This window comes from Podarcis melisellensis (genome assembly GCF_964234715.1).
Source record: "Podarcis melisellensis genome assembly, chromosome: 8".
NCBI classification, from domain to species: domain Eukaryota; kingdom Metazoa; phylum Chordata; class Lepidosauria; order Squamata; family Lacertidae; genus Podarcis; species Podarcis melisellensis.
Window position 1 is genome coordinate 51,606,388 of NC_138540.1, and position 14,698 is coordinate 51,621,085.

The window sequence follows — 14,698 nt, forward strand, 5'->3', positions numbered from 1 at the left end:
ACATGCCAGGTGGATGTTCATTTTATCCATCCAAAATTTGCCTAAGGACATTTGGGGAAACTCTGACCAATGCCCCAATCCCATTCTTCTGTTTCTGTTCTACTTTTTGCTCTTTCTCTGTTAAGAACATTGTCTTCCTTTTCACTGTACAGAATTTGGATTGTTCTCTTAAAATGTTTCTCTCTCCCCCTCTTTTCAAACTCACTTATAGAGCAATTTATTTTCACCATATTGCTTTGTGTGCTGACTGCACTTGGAACATTGTTTGGGGGATAAGAACTCTCCGCTCCTGTTGCAGCTTGAGAGCTGCCAAGATTCACTGAAAGAGCCTCATATCACACTAAGTGCACCCTTAGCAAGGAGAAATCCAAAGTAGTAGTAGAAAATGGCAACTGGTTCTGGCTCAAGCCTCAAGTCTGCAGGGGCTTCTCAGTTTGTCCCCAGAATAGCCAATGGCTGTCAATTATATTTTATTATTATCATTAGTTTCAAGTGGCTTTCAGTGTTGTTTTTTAATAGAGTTACTGAATTATTTTTTTTAATATATATATTTATTCTCTGTTTTCAGTTGTATGTGTTTTGAATTATGCTGTGAGCTGCCTTAGGTTCTGTACCAGAAGAAAGGTGGGTTATATATGAATAAATGTGTTAAATGAAGTCCTACTCGGAGCAGACCTATTGAAATCAATGAACCTACATTATTATTATATTTAACCCTGGCATCAATGGGTATAGGGTAGTATACAAATTTAATAATAAATAAATAAATATCCTGGGGGGCCCCTGCCCAGGACTCAACAAATTAAAATACAAAAAGGTAAAAGCATATAAGATAATCATTAAAAGGTAATTCAACTCAGTCATGTTTACCCTAGTATAGTGGCTAGAGAACTGCATTGCAAAATCTGGAGAACTGAGAATTTTAATAGACGGTTGTGTTTCGGTTCACATATTGTTTGGGAAAGTGTGAACTGGCTTGCTTTTTCTTTAAATGCAGACGGAATCCAATTTCTTCCCCACCCCTATCTTCTGAAGCACCCTGAAGGATGCTTAAGGGAGATATCAGTTCTCCTGCAGAGACACAGCAGGATTGCTGGGGTTCAACTTGGGAAGCCACGCTACAACTTTAAATTTCCTGGTGTGATGGTGTTCCCCCTGCCTCACTTCATCCCTCCCCCTTGCTTGTCACTCACCTGCTCCACTGCCTGTCATGGCAAGGGGCTGTTGAGAATCCTGGACCTCAGAAAGCAGAGAGGCAAAGATGCCTGGATACAGGCAACAGGGAATGAAATTAGAAGGCCTCACAAGACATTACATGTGCATCAAAATCCTCCCCAACTCCAAATGTTTGCCTGCAGGTTCAAAAGATAATAAATTAAATTGTGGTTTTCATGCAGTGGTGGCCAACCTGGAGGGCTTTAAAAGGGATCATTGGAGTATATGGCTTCCAATGTCCACTAGCCATTATGACTATGGACTACCTCCAGTGCCAGGGGTGGCAAATATCTGAATACGAGCTGCTGGGGAACATGAGTGGAGAAAGTATTCATGTCTTGCTTGCAGGCTTCCCATTACAGCATTTGGTTGGCCACTGTGAAAACAGGATGCTGGACTAGATGAGTGCTTGGTCTGATCCGGCAGGTTTCTTGTGATGCGAAACATCAACGTCTCACAAGTCCATTTCAGCTCTATTCCAGAAAGCTGAGGAAAAGGCACATGATAATAACAGTGCTCCATTTCACTTTTTAGCAATTATGTGCATTTATACATCTGGAAGACACAACTGGCCATATGGTTGGCTTGACCACTAGCCTCAAGGATTAAAAAAGAGCATCTGGCACTGCAACATCCTTGCTTGCTTTTACTCTGTCCCTCCTAATTACCTCAAGAGGCATCTTTATTTATATCCTCAACTCTGCTGAGTGCTGGATTTCAGATGCTCTGGCTCTCCTATCCCCACTGTAAACCAGATGCTGGCCTGGGGACTGGAACCACACTGTTTGCAAGGGATTCCTGCTTTCAGGCCACTCAATAATTTTGTTGAAAACTGATTGCTAAAATAATATGTCCACAGGCATATTTGGAAGTACAGCAAAGGAGTATGTATGTATGTATGTATCTATCTATCTATCTATCTATCTATCTATCTATCATCTATCTATGTATTATTGTATTTATTTATATCCCACCTTTTCCCCCAGACAGGGACTCAAGGTGGCTTACAGCTTAAATAGAAACATGTACTTAACTATGTGCTAATAAGATTGTGCTCAAATTCAAAGCAGATTTCAAGGGGTTATAATTATTACTCCAAAGAAATCATGGCTTTAATACCAACCCAGTTCTTACAGCTACCCCTTTGAGACCCCCTCCATGTAATTTTTAAATGGACCTCAGTCACTTTATTGGTTACAGGACCTTCCCTCGATACCTTATCTTGCACACCGGGAGATAGGAGCCTGGCTGTCTCGTTGGGGGGGGGGGGAATACCTCCTGGCAGGCAAGCACTACAAATCCCAGGGCCCCCTGCTGCAGAGGCGCGTGCGAGAGAGCGATCCGCCGCAGAGGTGGCTGGGAGGTGTAGTCCAAACCTTCCTCTTAGACTCCCGCTTGGGAGAAATAGTTTCCTCCTTTGGCTGGCGTCACTCGTGTGTGTGTGTGTTTTGGGGAAGAAAGAGGGGGTGGAATTGGAACGATCGCTTCAGCATCAATCAGCCAGGCGGCGCATCCAATGGGAGAAGCCGGGGGCGGAGTTGGGCGGGGATGAAGGATGGAGCCTGCGGTGGCCACGGCGGCTGGTGCAAGAGAAGCGACGCGCATGGGTAGGCTGTGTGTGGAGCTGTTCAGCGCAAAGGTGCTGAGCCTCGCTCGCGCTTAAGGAGGCTCCGCCGGCTGCTGCTGCTGCTCCCTTAGCTGGCGGCATGGGACTGGGATCCGGCTTCCTCCACTGCCACGCACAGTAAGCGATTGCACCTATGCAAATATATATAAATGTGTGTATGTGTGTATACGGATTTGAGAAAGGGAGCGATCCAAAGGGATCTTGCTTTTCGCGTGGCTGCTCTGCTCGCCTTCCTGCTGTTGCGCGCGGGTGTGGAGTTCCAGCGTGGGGAAGGCGATCTGGAGTAAGGAAAAAGGGAACGTGGTCCATGCTGCTGCCCCTCCCCAAGCGCCTGCCTCTGCTGTTCCGGAAGGGTGTATGTATTCCATATCCTTTGTGTGTTTGCTTAAGCCTCGGCGCGCACAGACACTCCTTGCGTCCAGAAGGCACCGCGAACAGGCGAGCAGATCGCGGCTTTATTCCTTTTATGCATTGAGGCGGGGACACGCGAGTGGTGGCGAGACTGAGGATGCCCCCACCTCAATTATAATTTTTTTTAAAAAAAGAATAACTTGAGGGGTGCGCTGAGTCGGTCCACAAGTCCCTGCAGGCACGTCTGCGGGGAGATAGTACTATGCGGGGTAAAGCGTGGAGTAGAGTCACTACTACAGCCATAAGTAGGAGGCGGTGGGCAGCCCAGATTGCAAAATGGTTCCCTTGCATCGTACAGTCCGTCTCACCAACCTGCCTCCCCCACCCCTCAAATCTCCCTCAAAATCTACGGTTAAGTTTCTTCCACAGATTAATATTTTCTCATTCAGCACTGTTTGACTGAGGTAGGTGGGTGGAGAGAAAGCTAAGCTGGGTTGGGCGTTGATCCCTCGGAGCAGAGAGGCGGTGGGGGAAATCCAGCGTGGCTGTGCTTATGGCCGAACGGCAGACCTGCCCTCTCCTTTGTGATTTGGTTTTTCCTTTTCTTTCATTTTTTGCTACTGTCTGTTGCACACCAGTGGTTCACGCCACAGACTTCTGTGCCTGGCGACAGGGCTGGCTGTGAATACTGAGCAATGCCATATGCCATCAAGCCAGGAACATTGCCTCTGTGCTGATATCGCACCCCTCTCCCGGACTCTCCGTTCTGGTGCCCAGATCAAGCCTTTGTCCCGCACCGGGTGGGTTGTGCTGCTGGCAGTTCTGGTGCTGGGTAGATTATTGTCGCCTTACGGTTTTCTCAGTCGCCAAGGAGTAAAAAGAGGTCAGCAGCACAGCAGGGGCAACTCGGCGAAGTGCTTATCTGGGCGTGGAAAACGAGAGACAGAGAGATTGAAGTTTAATCAAGGAGCAGCATGCTTCCCATGCCAATGAATCATGGGGCCACGCAAATACCTCCTATGATTTGCCTTTGGCTGTGGGGGAAAGAGATGCAAAACTAGCAGAGAAGCCCTGCCTAATCCAGGAGGGAGCCAAACGCAAACCAATTAGCTCTCTGCCATATGGCTTTGTCTTTCTTGCAGCCTACCTCTGGACTGTTCTATCCAGGATGCCCATCTGACAGATAATCTGCAGCATGCACTGCACTGGAAGTCAAAAGTACTCAGAATATCTGTTGATAAAATGGTCAGAATAAAATGTGTATCACAACAATAACCAGCCAGGACCCAGAACAAAGGTGGTTTATTTCAGGATAAGCTGGTGGGTGTGTATCTGTATCTCTGTGTGTGTCTTTTAATAATGTCAGCCATTTTTATTTGATTTGATTGTTGCATGAATGGTTCTGTTTGCCATTTTCTTTCTTTTTCTTTTAAAAAAAGCAAAGCTCTGTGCTTCTTTTGTTGGTGTGTTTGCCCATTTGGCTCTCTTGTGCAGGCTTCTCTGCCTGAAAGGCTTTCCTGGCAATATTTTGTTCATGCCCCCCCTTTCTTTCTGGGATCCTGCAGGAACAGAGTCAAGAAGATTTCATATCCAGCTGGGCATTTTTGTATCTGGCAGCTGGCGTGTGTTCAGAATGTGCCAGTGTAAGAGCATCTTGGTCAAGAAGAAAGGCTTGCAGATCAGTGAAGGAACACAGAAAGGGGAGGTCCCTTTGGGGTTGGTGTCGTGTCCTTTATGTTTCCAAATACTCTTTGTGATTCTTGGGATTATATCATTCAAAGTAACTTACTGAATCTGGTCCTTCTTTATGTACCTTAACTGCCTTGTTTTACCCATGATTACTGTGGTTGGGTTCACCACCACCTCGCCCCTTCTTTCATGCTTCTAGGGGGAGTGGAGAGTCTTGGCTCACTGTAGTAGCATAACACTTAAGAGTATAACTGTGAGTGCAGAACGGGGGATGATAATCAGTCCAGGTTAAATAAACCCATATAAAGGGCTGTGGACTTTATTGCGTGCTTAGGATGCCAATACCAATGTTCAGATGTTGGGGGGGGGGCACCGCCATGTGTAGTAAAATGCCTGCTGTATAAAAGGATAATTGGCTAACTAGGTATAGCATAGTGTCAATAAATGGAACATTCCTAGCCTCTGAGTCAGGCATAGGCAAACTCAGCTCTCCAGATGTTTTGGGACTACAACTCCCACCATCCCTAGCTAACAGGACCAGTGGTCAGGGATGATGGGAGTTTTAGTCCCAAAACATCTGGAGGGCTGAGTTTGCCTATGCCTGCTGAGTTGTCTCCAACTAAGTTCTACTCAAAGTAGACCTACTGGAATTGATGTACCTAAATTTGTCATGTCCATTAGACTTCAGTTGGAGACAACCACCTGTCTTTTTGACCCCTTTCAACAGAATGAATAAGTGTTTCCCCTCAATGCATCCATTTTAGAGAATGGGATTAATCAATATATAGAGCATGATACTCTTAATCTCAAGGTTGTGAGTTTGAGCCCCACATTGGGCAAAAGACCCCTGCATTGCAAGGCGCTGGACTAGATGACCCTCATGGTTACCCTTCCAACTCTACAATTCTATGATTATTGTTTTATACTGTCCGGGTGGCCACCGTTGTACCTGTGGGTTCGTTACAAGGAGTAGCTTAGGAATTCAGCCATGTAGTTATTGAAGGTAAGAAATCAGCCTCCAGATCTGTCACTGTTTTGACACTTTACGGGAAGCAGGTATATAGTTCTTATGCCGCCCACAGAAGCATAGGAAGCTGCCTTATACTGAATCAGATCTTTGGCTCATCTAGCTCAGTAATGGCTACACTGACTGGCAGCAGCTCTCTGGGCTTTCAAACAGGGAAGTCTGTCCCAGTCCAACCTAAAGATGACAAAAAATTGAACCTAGGACTGTCTGCATGCAAAGCAGATGCTGTACTACAGAGCCACAACCCTCACTGTACAGAAAATAGAGTCAGCTGAGAGATAAAACAGAAGAGTAGATCTCCCATGTGGTACTGGGCTTTACTGTTTCATGCTACCCAGCCTTTCTCAACCTGTGGGTCCCCAGATGTTGTTGAACTACAACTCCCATCACCCCTAGCTAGCAAGGCCAGAGCTCAGGGATGATGGGAGTTGTAGTCCAACAACATCTGGGGACCCACAGGCTGAGAACCACTGCTTGAAACGGAGGGGAGGGGTGTCAGTTGTATAAATGCCATACACACATTAAATGCACTATTCACGCCTAAAATTAGCATGTCAAGGAGAAGGTTCTAGGCTTGTACTTTTTGACCATATCTTAATTAAGAGGCAATGTTTTTTAAGTGAAGATGTTTCAAACACGAGTCCCCCCCCCCCCCCGACTGCAGTGGTACATCTCGGCACAAGGGTTCTGCTCATCTGGTCCAGCTCTTAGAACCACTTTCCCAATGTGTCTAATGGAGTGCTTGCTGCGCCCACAAGAGCAGCTCCCAAAACACTAGAGAGGAGGGACATGGTGCCTTTCAGGTGTCAATGGACCTCAGCTCTCACCAGTCCCAGCTAACATGGCCAGGGATTAATGGGAAACTGGGAGCCCAATAACATATTGAGAGCCACAAGTTCCTCACTCCTGCACTAAAGGGACATCTATAGGCACATATTGCCACTGTCACTGGCACCCTGGTCGCATCCATAATGGACGTATGCAGGGGTGTGTGTGGAATACACAGCACATTTATGTTGTATGCATGCATGTTGAGGGAGAGGTGCTCCCATATCAGGGCTGGCCCAGCACATTTTGCCCTTGAGCCCAAATGGAAAGTGCTGCCTCTCCCACCTTGATACTGACTCTTCCCCGGCCCCTGATGCAAGCTCCTCTTTTGCTTCCACCCCAACTGCTGAGAAAAAGGGGAGAAAAAGGAGGCCTGAAATAGAGGCCGGGGTGTGTGCCAGTGGCAGTGGGGGTGGACAGAGACAGAGGAGGATGTGAGAGGGGGGTAGGAGGCAGTGGAGGAGGCGGGCAATGAGCAGCTTGCTGCTTGGGGGGCCAGATCTGCCTCCTCTCTCAATGGTCCTGAGCCTGCCGCCCTGAGGAATTGCTTCTGCTTTCTTCATGGGTGGCTTTCCCCTTTCCCATATTGCTGAATACGGGAGTGAAGAATGCTCAAGTAATTTCCAAGTCTGAGCCCTGTGAATCCAGGCTCCATCAAGACCTGCCCTTGAACCCTGTTTAGGCAGTAGGGCGGTTCATAAAAAACTTTTTTTAAAAATGGCTGCTCCAAAGGTCTTATCTTACTACACTAGGGATTATATAGCTATATCTGAAATTTCATGCATATCAGTTAATATCTCGACCCTCCTCCACAAAAATAGCTGTTTACTTGGCCGTTTTCCTATGTCGTGAAGGCTGAAATTTCAATTCAGTGGAGCAGGGTCAAGATATTAACTGATATGCATGAAATTTCAGATATAGCTATATAATCCCTAGTGTAGTAAGACCAGACCTTTGGAGCAGGCATTTTCAAAAAATAGTTTTTTTATGAACCACCCTATCAGGCAATGGTTTTAGATATGCCTGCAGCAGCATGCTACAAAAGGCAAAGTTGTTGCTTTCCACAGCTGTCGCCCCGGTTAAACTCCTTTCCCCTGGCGCATACCCTGCCCAAGAGACATAGCTGAAAGGCAGCTTGCTGCTCTCTCTCTTTGCACTCAAGGGAGCCTCCCTTATCACTTTAGACCTTGCTCAAGGAATTCTCCTTTGCAGGTTTGTAGTGGCTTCAACAGTTTGGCATCTGGGTCAGGGCTAACCACTTTGCCCCTCCTGTTACTGACTTAACAAATCCCGGTCTCCCAAGTAACCTAACCCAGCAAGGAACAATAACAGATATAAACCTTTGTTTTTGTTTAAGCAAGCTTGCTGCACCCAGACTTGTAAATGTGGTATGTTATTTTAATACACCATTTTGTTTTATGATGTGTATGCTAAAAACTGCTGGTTTTATTTATATTTTGGATTTTTTAGATTGTTTTTAACATCTGATTTCATCAGTAGTTAAAGAATAAAACAAAATAAAATGCAAGCACAAAGCCTGCAGCTTGCACAGAATGTCACATGCAACATTACCTGCCTAAAATTGTGGCTGTGTGCTCAGTGCAATGTCTCTCTCCTCTCCACCCCAGCTACAGTTCTCAGGGCTCACTAGAGAGAAAGAATGTCTATTAAAGCAGGATGTTTTGGAACCCAGTCCCATGTTGCTAAAGAGGCAGATCTGAAGAGTTTAAGGCCACTCGTTTGCCCTTGCGGGCATCTGTTTCTGCCAACTGAGGAGGACACTAAATGCATCTGATGATGTAGACCAGCCTTTCGTAAACTTGGGTCCCCAGATGTTCTTGAACTACAGCTCCCATTATTCACAAGCACTGGCCATGCTGGCTAGGAATGATGGGAACTGTAGTCCAACAGCATCTAGGGACCCAAGGTTGAGAAAGGCTGATGTAGACTCTAGTCCACCAAAGCTTTGCCTGTAGGTCTCCAAATCAATTTGCAAATTCTTTTTTTAAAAAAAAGTCACCATGAAAATTCATCAGCGTTGCAGTCCACCCCCCCCCCAATATGTATGTTTGTATGTTATTGTCATCAATATATCCATTTTTAGGCTCACTTTACTGGAGGGTATCCATTTTTGTACATCTAACTGGGCTGGAGAACTGCATTGCATTGCATTATCTTGGAAAGTGTTAATTTCAAAGGATGCATTTCCATTTGCGTATTATTATTTTTAGTGCAAATTAGTTTGATTCACATTTAATTCCAATTTGAATCAAATTTCGCTCCCATCCCTACGCCAGATTCAATGGTATTTTGTTGTTGTAGCAGACTGATTTGAGAACCCCTCTGAAAACCATGATTGCATTTTGCATCGAACATCCTCTGCGCGAGAGATGGTGGGTGCTCTGATCTTTTTGTTTTCTGCTTTCATTTGATTAGAAGGTCTGTCTCCAATCTTATTTTTAGCTTCGCAATTTTGCCACTCGACTATCATATTCCCAGGACTTCAGCAGCCCAATAGATGAACAAGTATTTCCTTTCAGTGTTTACAACTGAATGCTTCCCTTGTTGCGCTAAAATACAGGACAACTACATGGCAAGGGAATGTCACTGAAGCACTTTCCGTGCTAACCTGATTGAACAAGGAAAACAGAATCATACTGTTGCCCAAGGCAGGCGACACATTAAAAAGAAACTTCAGGCTACGATTCTAGATACACTTGCTAGGGAATAGGGTCATTCAGACTGGAGAGCCATGCAGACATGGAACATTTGCCCAACAGCCACTCCGTGTGATGATGAGTTCATATGGGTGGCAGCCTAATAGGCTTGATCTTCAGCATTATTTTATAGATTTCCCTCATCTGTTAGGCAACGTATTTTGTGTGTGTGTGTGTGTGTGTACGGACCTATATCTTCTCACACCAGTTTTGCAAAAGAAATCCTGCAAACACCCTCCTTTTGCAAACTTTCTCCTTTATATCTCAGTGTTCTGGGGAAATGATCAGCTGATATAGCAAAGACAACTCTGGCTACATGGTTACTTGGGAGTAAGTCCCACTGAATTAAATAAGATTTACTTTGGAGCAGAGATGCACGGGATTGAAGTGCTGATATCACATTTTATACAGTAGAGGTTTGATTCCAGGGAGAACTATGATTCCTGTTATCTGTCTGCCTGTCTATCATCTGTCTGTCTGTCCATCTGCCTGTCTATCAATATTCTTCAGGGTGTCTTTTAACCAATTGATTAATCAATCCAGTGAGCTTGCAATGTGCATTTTTAGGAATCATGGGAAGCTGAGCAAGGCATACCTCAGTGAGTTCCCTGGTGGAAAATGACTTTGCCTCACCATGCACCTCTGCAGGAAAGGGGCCAGAGACTAAGGGAATGCTTTTAAGTAATGCAGTGCAAAATACTGGGAGGCTGTCCGTATGGACTAGAACCTTACAACCTGACAATTATTTCATTATCTGTTCATTTACTTACGTAGTTACTTATATTCATAGCCTGCCTTATAAACATTTGTTATCTGGGCAGCCTACAGAATGAATTCAAGATAATAAATACACTCCACCCACAACTGTGCATATCTTGGAACTGCCCCCACATGAGCTACCTTACCTTCTGGAGGAGGCACACCAAACAATTCTTACCCCACAAGCAAGGCAGCTCTCTGGGCTCTGGGACACTGTCAGGAGACATTGCAGGGCCATCTGAGTTCCTGTAAAATCTCTTGAGAGCCTTCAGAGCCTGTGCAAGAGCCTCCCAGAGCAAGGCGGAGAGCTTAAAAGTGCCTTCCGTGCTGGGAAAGCCCTGTGCAAAAATAGCTTTTAAACCTTCCATGCACCTTCCATTGCACCTTCCATGCATCAAATCTGTGTGATTTCAAGTGGCTGATCTTCAGCCGTGTAACATGTGGGAATTGCGAGTCTACTGCACAGCCAGAGCCGGCCTGCAGTACCGTCCGCCAAGAGCAAGCCGTTCCAGCACAGGGGCGGCAGGGCCAGAGGCAGTGATTCCCATTTCTCCTCAGGTGGTGAAACAGGTGGCTGCCTCTGTGTACAGCCACAATACAACATTTGAAATCAGAATGCAGCAGAGGGCAGCAGAAAATAAAAACTTGGCTGAAACAAATTTACTATTATCAACAGATTTAAAAGGCGATGACAAATTTTAAGAGGCATGCAAATTTTTAAAAATGTATTTACCTCACATCAAGTTGACAACAAGATAGGCACTAGGCCATTCTCTTGCAATCCAGTTGCCACCACGGACAGAGAAAAGGAAGAGAAAGGTTCAGAATTTGATAGATCCTAAAGAGAGATCTTTATCAGATACTGATGTGAAAATTCAGAACATAGGGGGGTTGGACTAGATGACCCTCGGGGTGCCTTCCATAATTCTATGATTCTATAAGCAGAGTAGTTCTTTGATTTCCTATGTTCCTAAATGAGGTCCTAGAATAAGAGATGTTGGGAAATGCTATTGTACATTCATTAGGGAAGTTTGCCCAAAGCAAGATGGACAGAGTCATATTTGATTTACTCTAGCCCTCCATGAGGACTGTCATTTTACTCTCAAAAAAGAAAAGAAAAAAGCACCCATGTGAGGGGCTGGCTTTATAATTTAAGGTCTTGTGGCAACATCTATCCAATCTGCTTGCTAAACAAATGCTTTGTTAATATGAAGCAGTAAACAGAAGGCCTTTCATACCCCTAAATCTACTACAGCAATAACAGTGACTTAGAAAGTATGCCTTTTAAGTCCAAACACTGGCAAACTGGAGTCATAATTTAAGTGTAAGTAATTCCTGAGAGGGATATTTTTGCAAAATCGAATCCAAAACAGGGTAAGGTACTGCAGAGACAGCTTCTAATTCTTCTTTCAATGAGTTTCCATTACACTGCCAGGGTGCCATCTCAATGAAAAATGAAAATTAGAAGCTGCTCATGTTTCAAAGAGGTTTGTGGTGGTCTCAGGATTTTGCAGAGGCTGAAATGGACAGGTTCATTCATTTCAGTGGGCCTGCTCTGAGGATAACTTAGTTGGATACACGCAAGCCATATATTGAACAGAATTAGCTTTGGAGTTATACATATTGTTCTTATAATTTAATATATAATCTGCACCATTTGTCCTTGATAGCTCATTGCGCTTGGGCGATCTCAGAATGTATGCAACAAATTTGCATTATCTGCTGTACATTTCCAGGATTAAAATTGATTTTCTGCATAGAGTTTGTTTAGCTTTGTAGGTATCAAATTGCATCTCCCTAATTGATACATTTAATGAAGTTAGACCGTATTTGTAGATGTGAGGGGAGGAAATGCCCTAGATCAGGGGATGAAAAGTTGTTCTCAGCATGCACAGAGTTGTGTGGAGATGGTCTTGCAGCATTTTAGATGAACTTAAGCAGAAGTCCCACCAGGCTGTTTCTGGGGCTACAAGACTTCCCTTGTGGAAACGGGGAGGGGGGGAGCGGGGGCAGAGGAGATCAGTTTAGAGATGAAGGAAGAATCAGTTTTAACAGATTTATACACAGAAGCTGGTGTTTCTGATCCATCCAAGTTCTACCTATACGGGGCTACCTCTTGCATAAAGTACTTGCTTAGGTCTGTACATCATTGTAAAGAAATAAATAAATCCTGACTACTGAAGTGCAGAATGACACAGAAAAGGAATATGTATATTAGATACATATAAAATAGCCAAGCCCCATGCAGTACTATATTTCTGCTGCATAATTTTAGAAGTATAATTGCATAGGTATTTTTATGCAGTTATATGTGTTGTTTATGTGCGGGTTACTACAAGAAACCTGGAGTGTATTGGTGTGTGTGTATGTGTACGTAATATTAAAAGTATAATAATGTATATACATAATATATGAGAAATTTTAGCATGTGTGGATAAGTGCACCACTGAGACTTTCATCCCTAGAGCAGCTGCAGGTGGTGTCTGATTGATGGGGACAGGAAATGCAGACGAGGCGTCCTTCCTGCTTTGGCTCATGTGGAGCAACGCAAGAAGAAGAACCTACTGGACCAGGTCAATGGCCCATCTCGTCCAGCATCCTGTTCTCACAATGGCCAGCCAGAAGTCTGTGAGAAGCGCCCAAGCAGGACTTATGCACAACAGCCACTCTGCCTGCCTGTGGTTCCTAGCAACTGTGATTGAGAGGCCTACTGCCTCTGACAGCGGCTGTGGATTAGTTGCCTAATCCTCTGTGAACTTGTCTAAATTAGTGGCCATCACAGCCTCCTTCTAGAGCAAGTCCCACAGTTTAACTATATGCAATGTGAAGTCCTTTCTTTTTTCCATCCATCCTCCCGAATGTTCCTTCATTCAGCTTCATTGGATGCTCAGGAATCCCATGCTATGAAAGAGGGAGAAAAACCTTTCCCTGCCCACTTTCTCCACAGCATGGATAATTTCATAAACTTCTGTCGTACTGCTTCTTATCTGCCTTTTCTCTTAACTAATAAGCCACAGGTGCTGCAACATTGAACAGGGACCTCATTGGAGGGTTCAGGGTGCAAGAATCAGCATTTGCAGCTGCCATAGACGGCTCCCTTAACGTTACACTGGGAAGTACAAACCACTTACTTCCTGTCTCCCTGAAATAAAATAGAAGCCAAATCCATGCATAGGGATGTTTCACATGGACATAATAACCAGTTATTTACATGTTTACCTACTACTTTATTGTAAGTCCTGCTTGGAGGTGCCAGGGATTGGGACCTTCAACATGAAAAGAAGGGGATACCATGCAGCTATGGCTCCTTAATCAAGTGTAACGCTGTGTTTTAAATTCTGAATTTTAAATTTGTTGTAACCTGCCCTGGGATCTGCTGGTGAAGGGTGGGTAAATTCTTAAACTACTATTATTACTATTATTATATTAATTAATTAGTTATTGGAGCAGTTAATATAAGTATATGTTAATGGCAATATGGGAGGAAATAGATGCTGGGCTGGTATTTGGAGACACACACACACATTCTCCATAAAGTGGAGAAGTAAGACATGTTCAGAAATTTTATTTTTTAATTAACAGGAATTAGACAGCTTTGGCACAAAGACCAGAGCAAGGCATTCCCCAGAAGAGGTTTATCAGTCTGATGTATAAATGCTCAAGATATAATAATAATCTGTATAATATGCACTAGGCTTCCAATTTGGGTTAATTCCTAAGCAGTGAAGTCACTCTGGTTATAGCTTGCTATCTTCCGAAAAATGGTTTTTGACTGGTCTAGAATATCCTGAATAGTCTTTTGCAAATGAAACTATAATTTTTGAGGATTTCTCATTTGGAGTGTGAACAACTGCTACTTTTTTTTTCTTAACAGGCTTTGCTCTTCTCATTTTTCTCACATCTTTTATTGATTCTCTCCCCCTCCAAGCTTTGTCCTTAGAGCAAGTGGATTATACTAAATGTATTTCTCATCCTGAAGGCACCTCAGCAGTGGGTCCTCTGTGCCTTACACTCTCTCTGCCTGAATGTAAAACTAGACTCTGGATGATAATGTTTAATCTGGTACCTTTGGCAATTCACACTATCATTCAGCATATGGCTGGACACTTTTTGGCCATGGCTGGAACGCACCACTATTCCCATAACAAAGGGCCATCTGAATCATTCATTATACACAGCAATTACATTTTCTTCTTTTTGGAATGTTTGCTGTGGCATGTGGACATGCATAGGAACATAGGAAGCTGCTTTATACAGTATCAGACCACCTAGCTCAGTATTGTCCATACTGGTCCAATGCCAGATCCTATGGAGAAAGTGGCAGGACTGGAGGCTGGTCAAAAGTTGCCTCAGCACAGACAGTTCCCACTTATTCCAGCAAAGCTTGCAGCCAGACTGAGGCCTTTTATGCTTCTGTCTCCAGATTACCTCTTCCATCTTCCACACCTTAAACAGCCTGAAGATGGGTTCTCCTCCTCCTCCATT

At 44.3% G+C, this 14,698-nt stretch overlaps 1 protein-coding gene across 1 annotated transcript in view; it reads left to right on the forward strand.

Moving 5' to 3' along the window:
* Window positions 1–2,785: 2,785 nt before the first annotated feature.
* SMPD3 (sphingomyelin phosphodiesterase 3) overlaps window positions 2,786–14,698 on the forward strand; it is a 116,062-nt gene continuing 104,149 nt past the window's right edge. The window contains exon 1 of the mRNA XM_081920328.1: window positions 2,786–2,959. The gene's annotated coding sequence lies outside the window, so the exon portion shown is untranslated. The remainder of the gene's footprint in view (window positions 2,960–14,698) is intronic.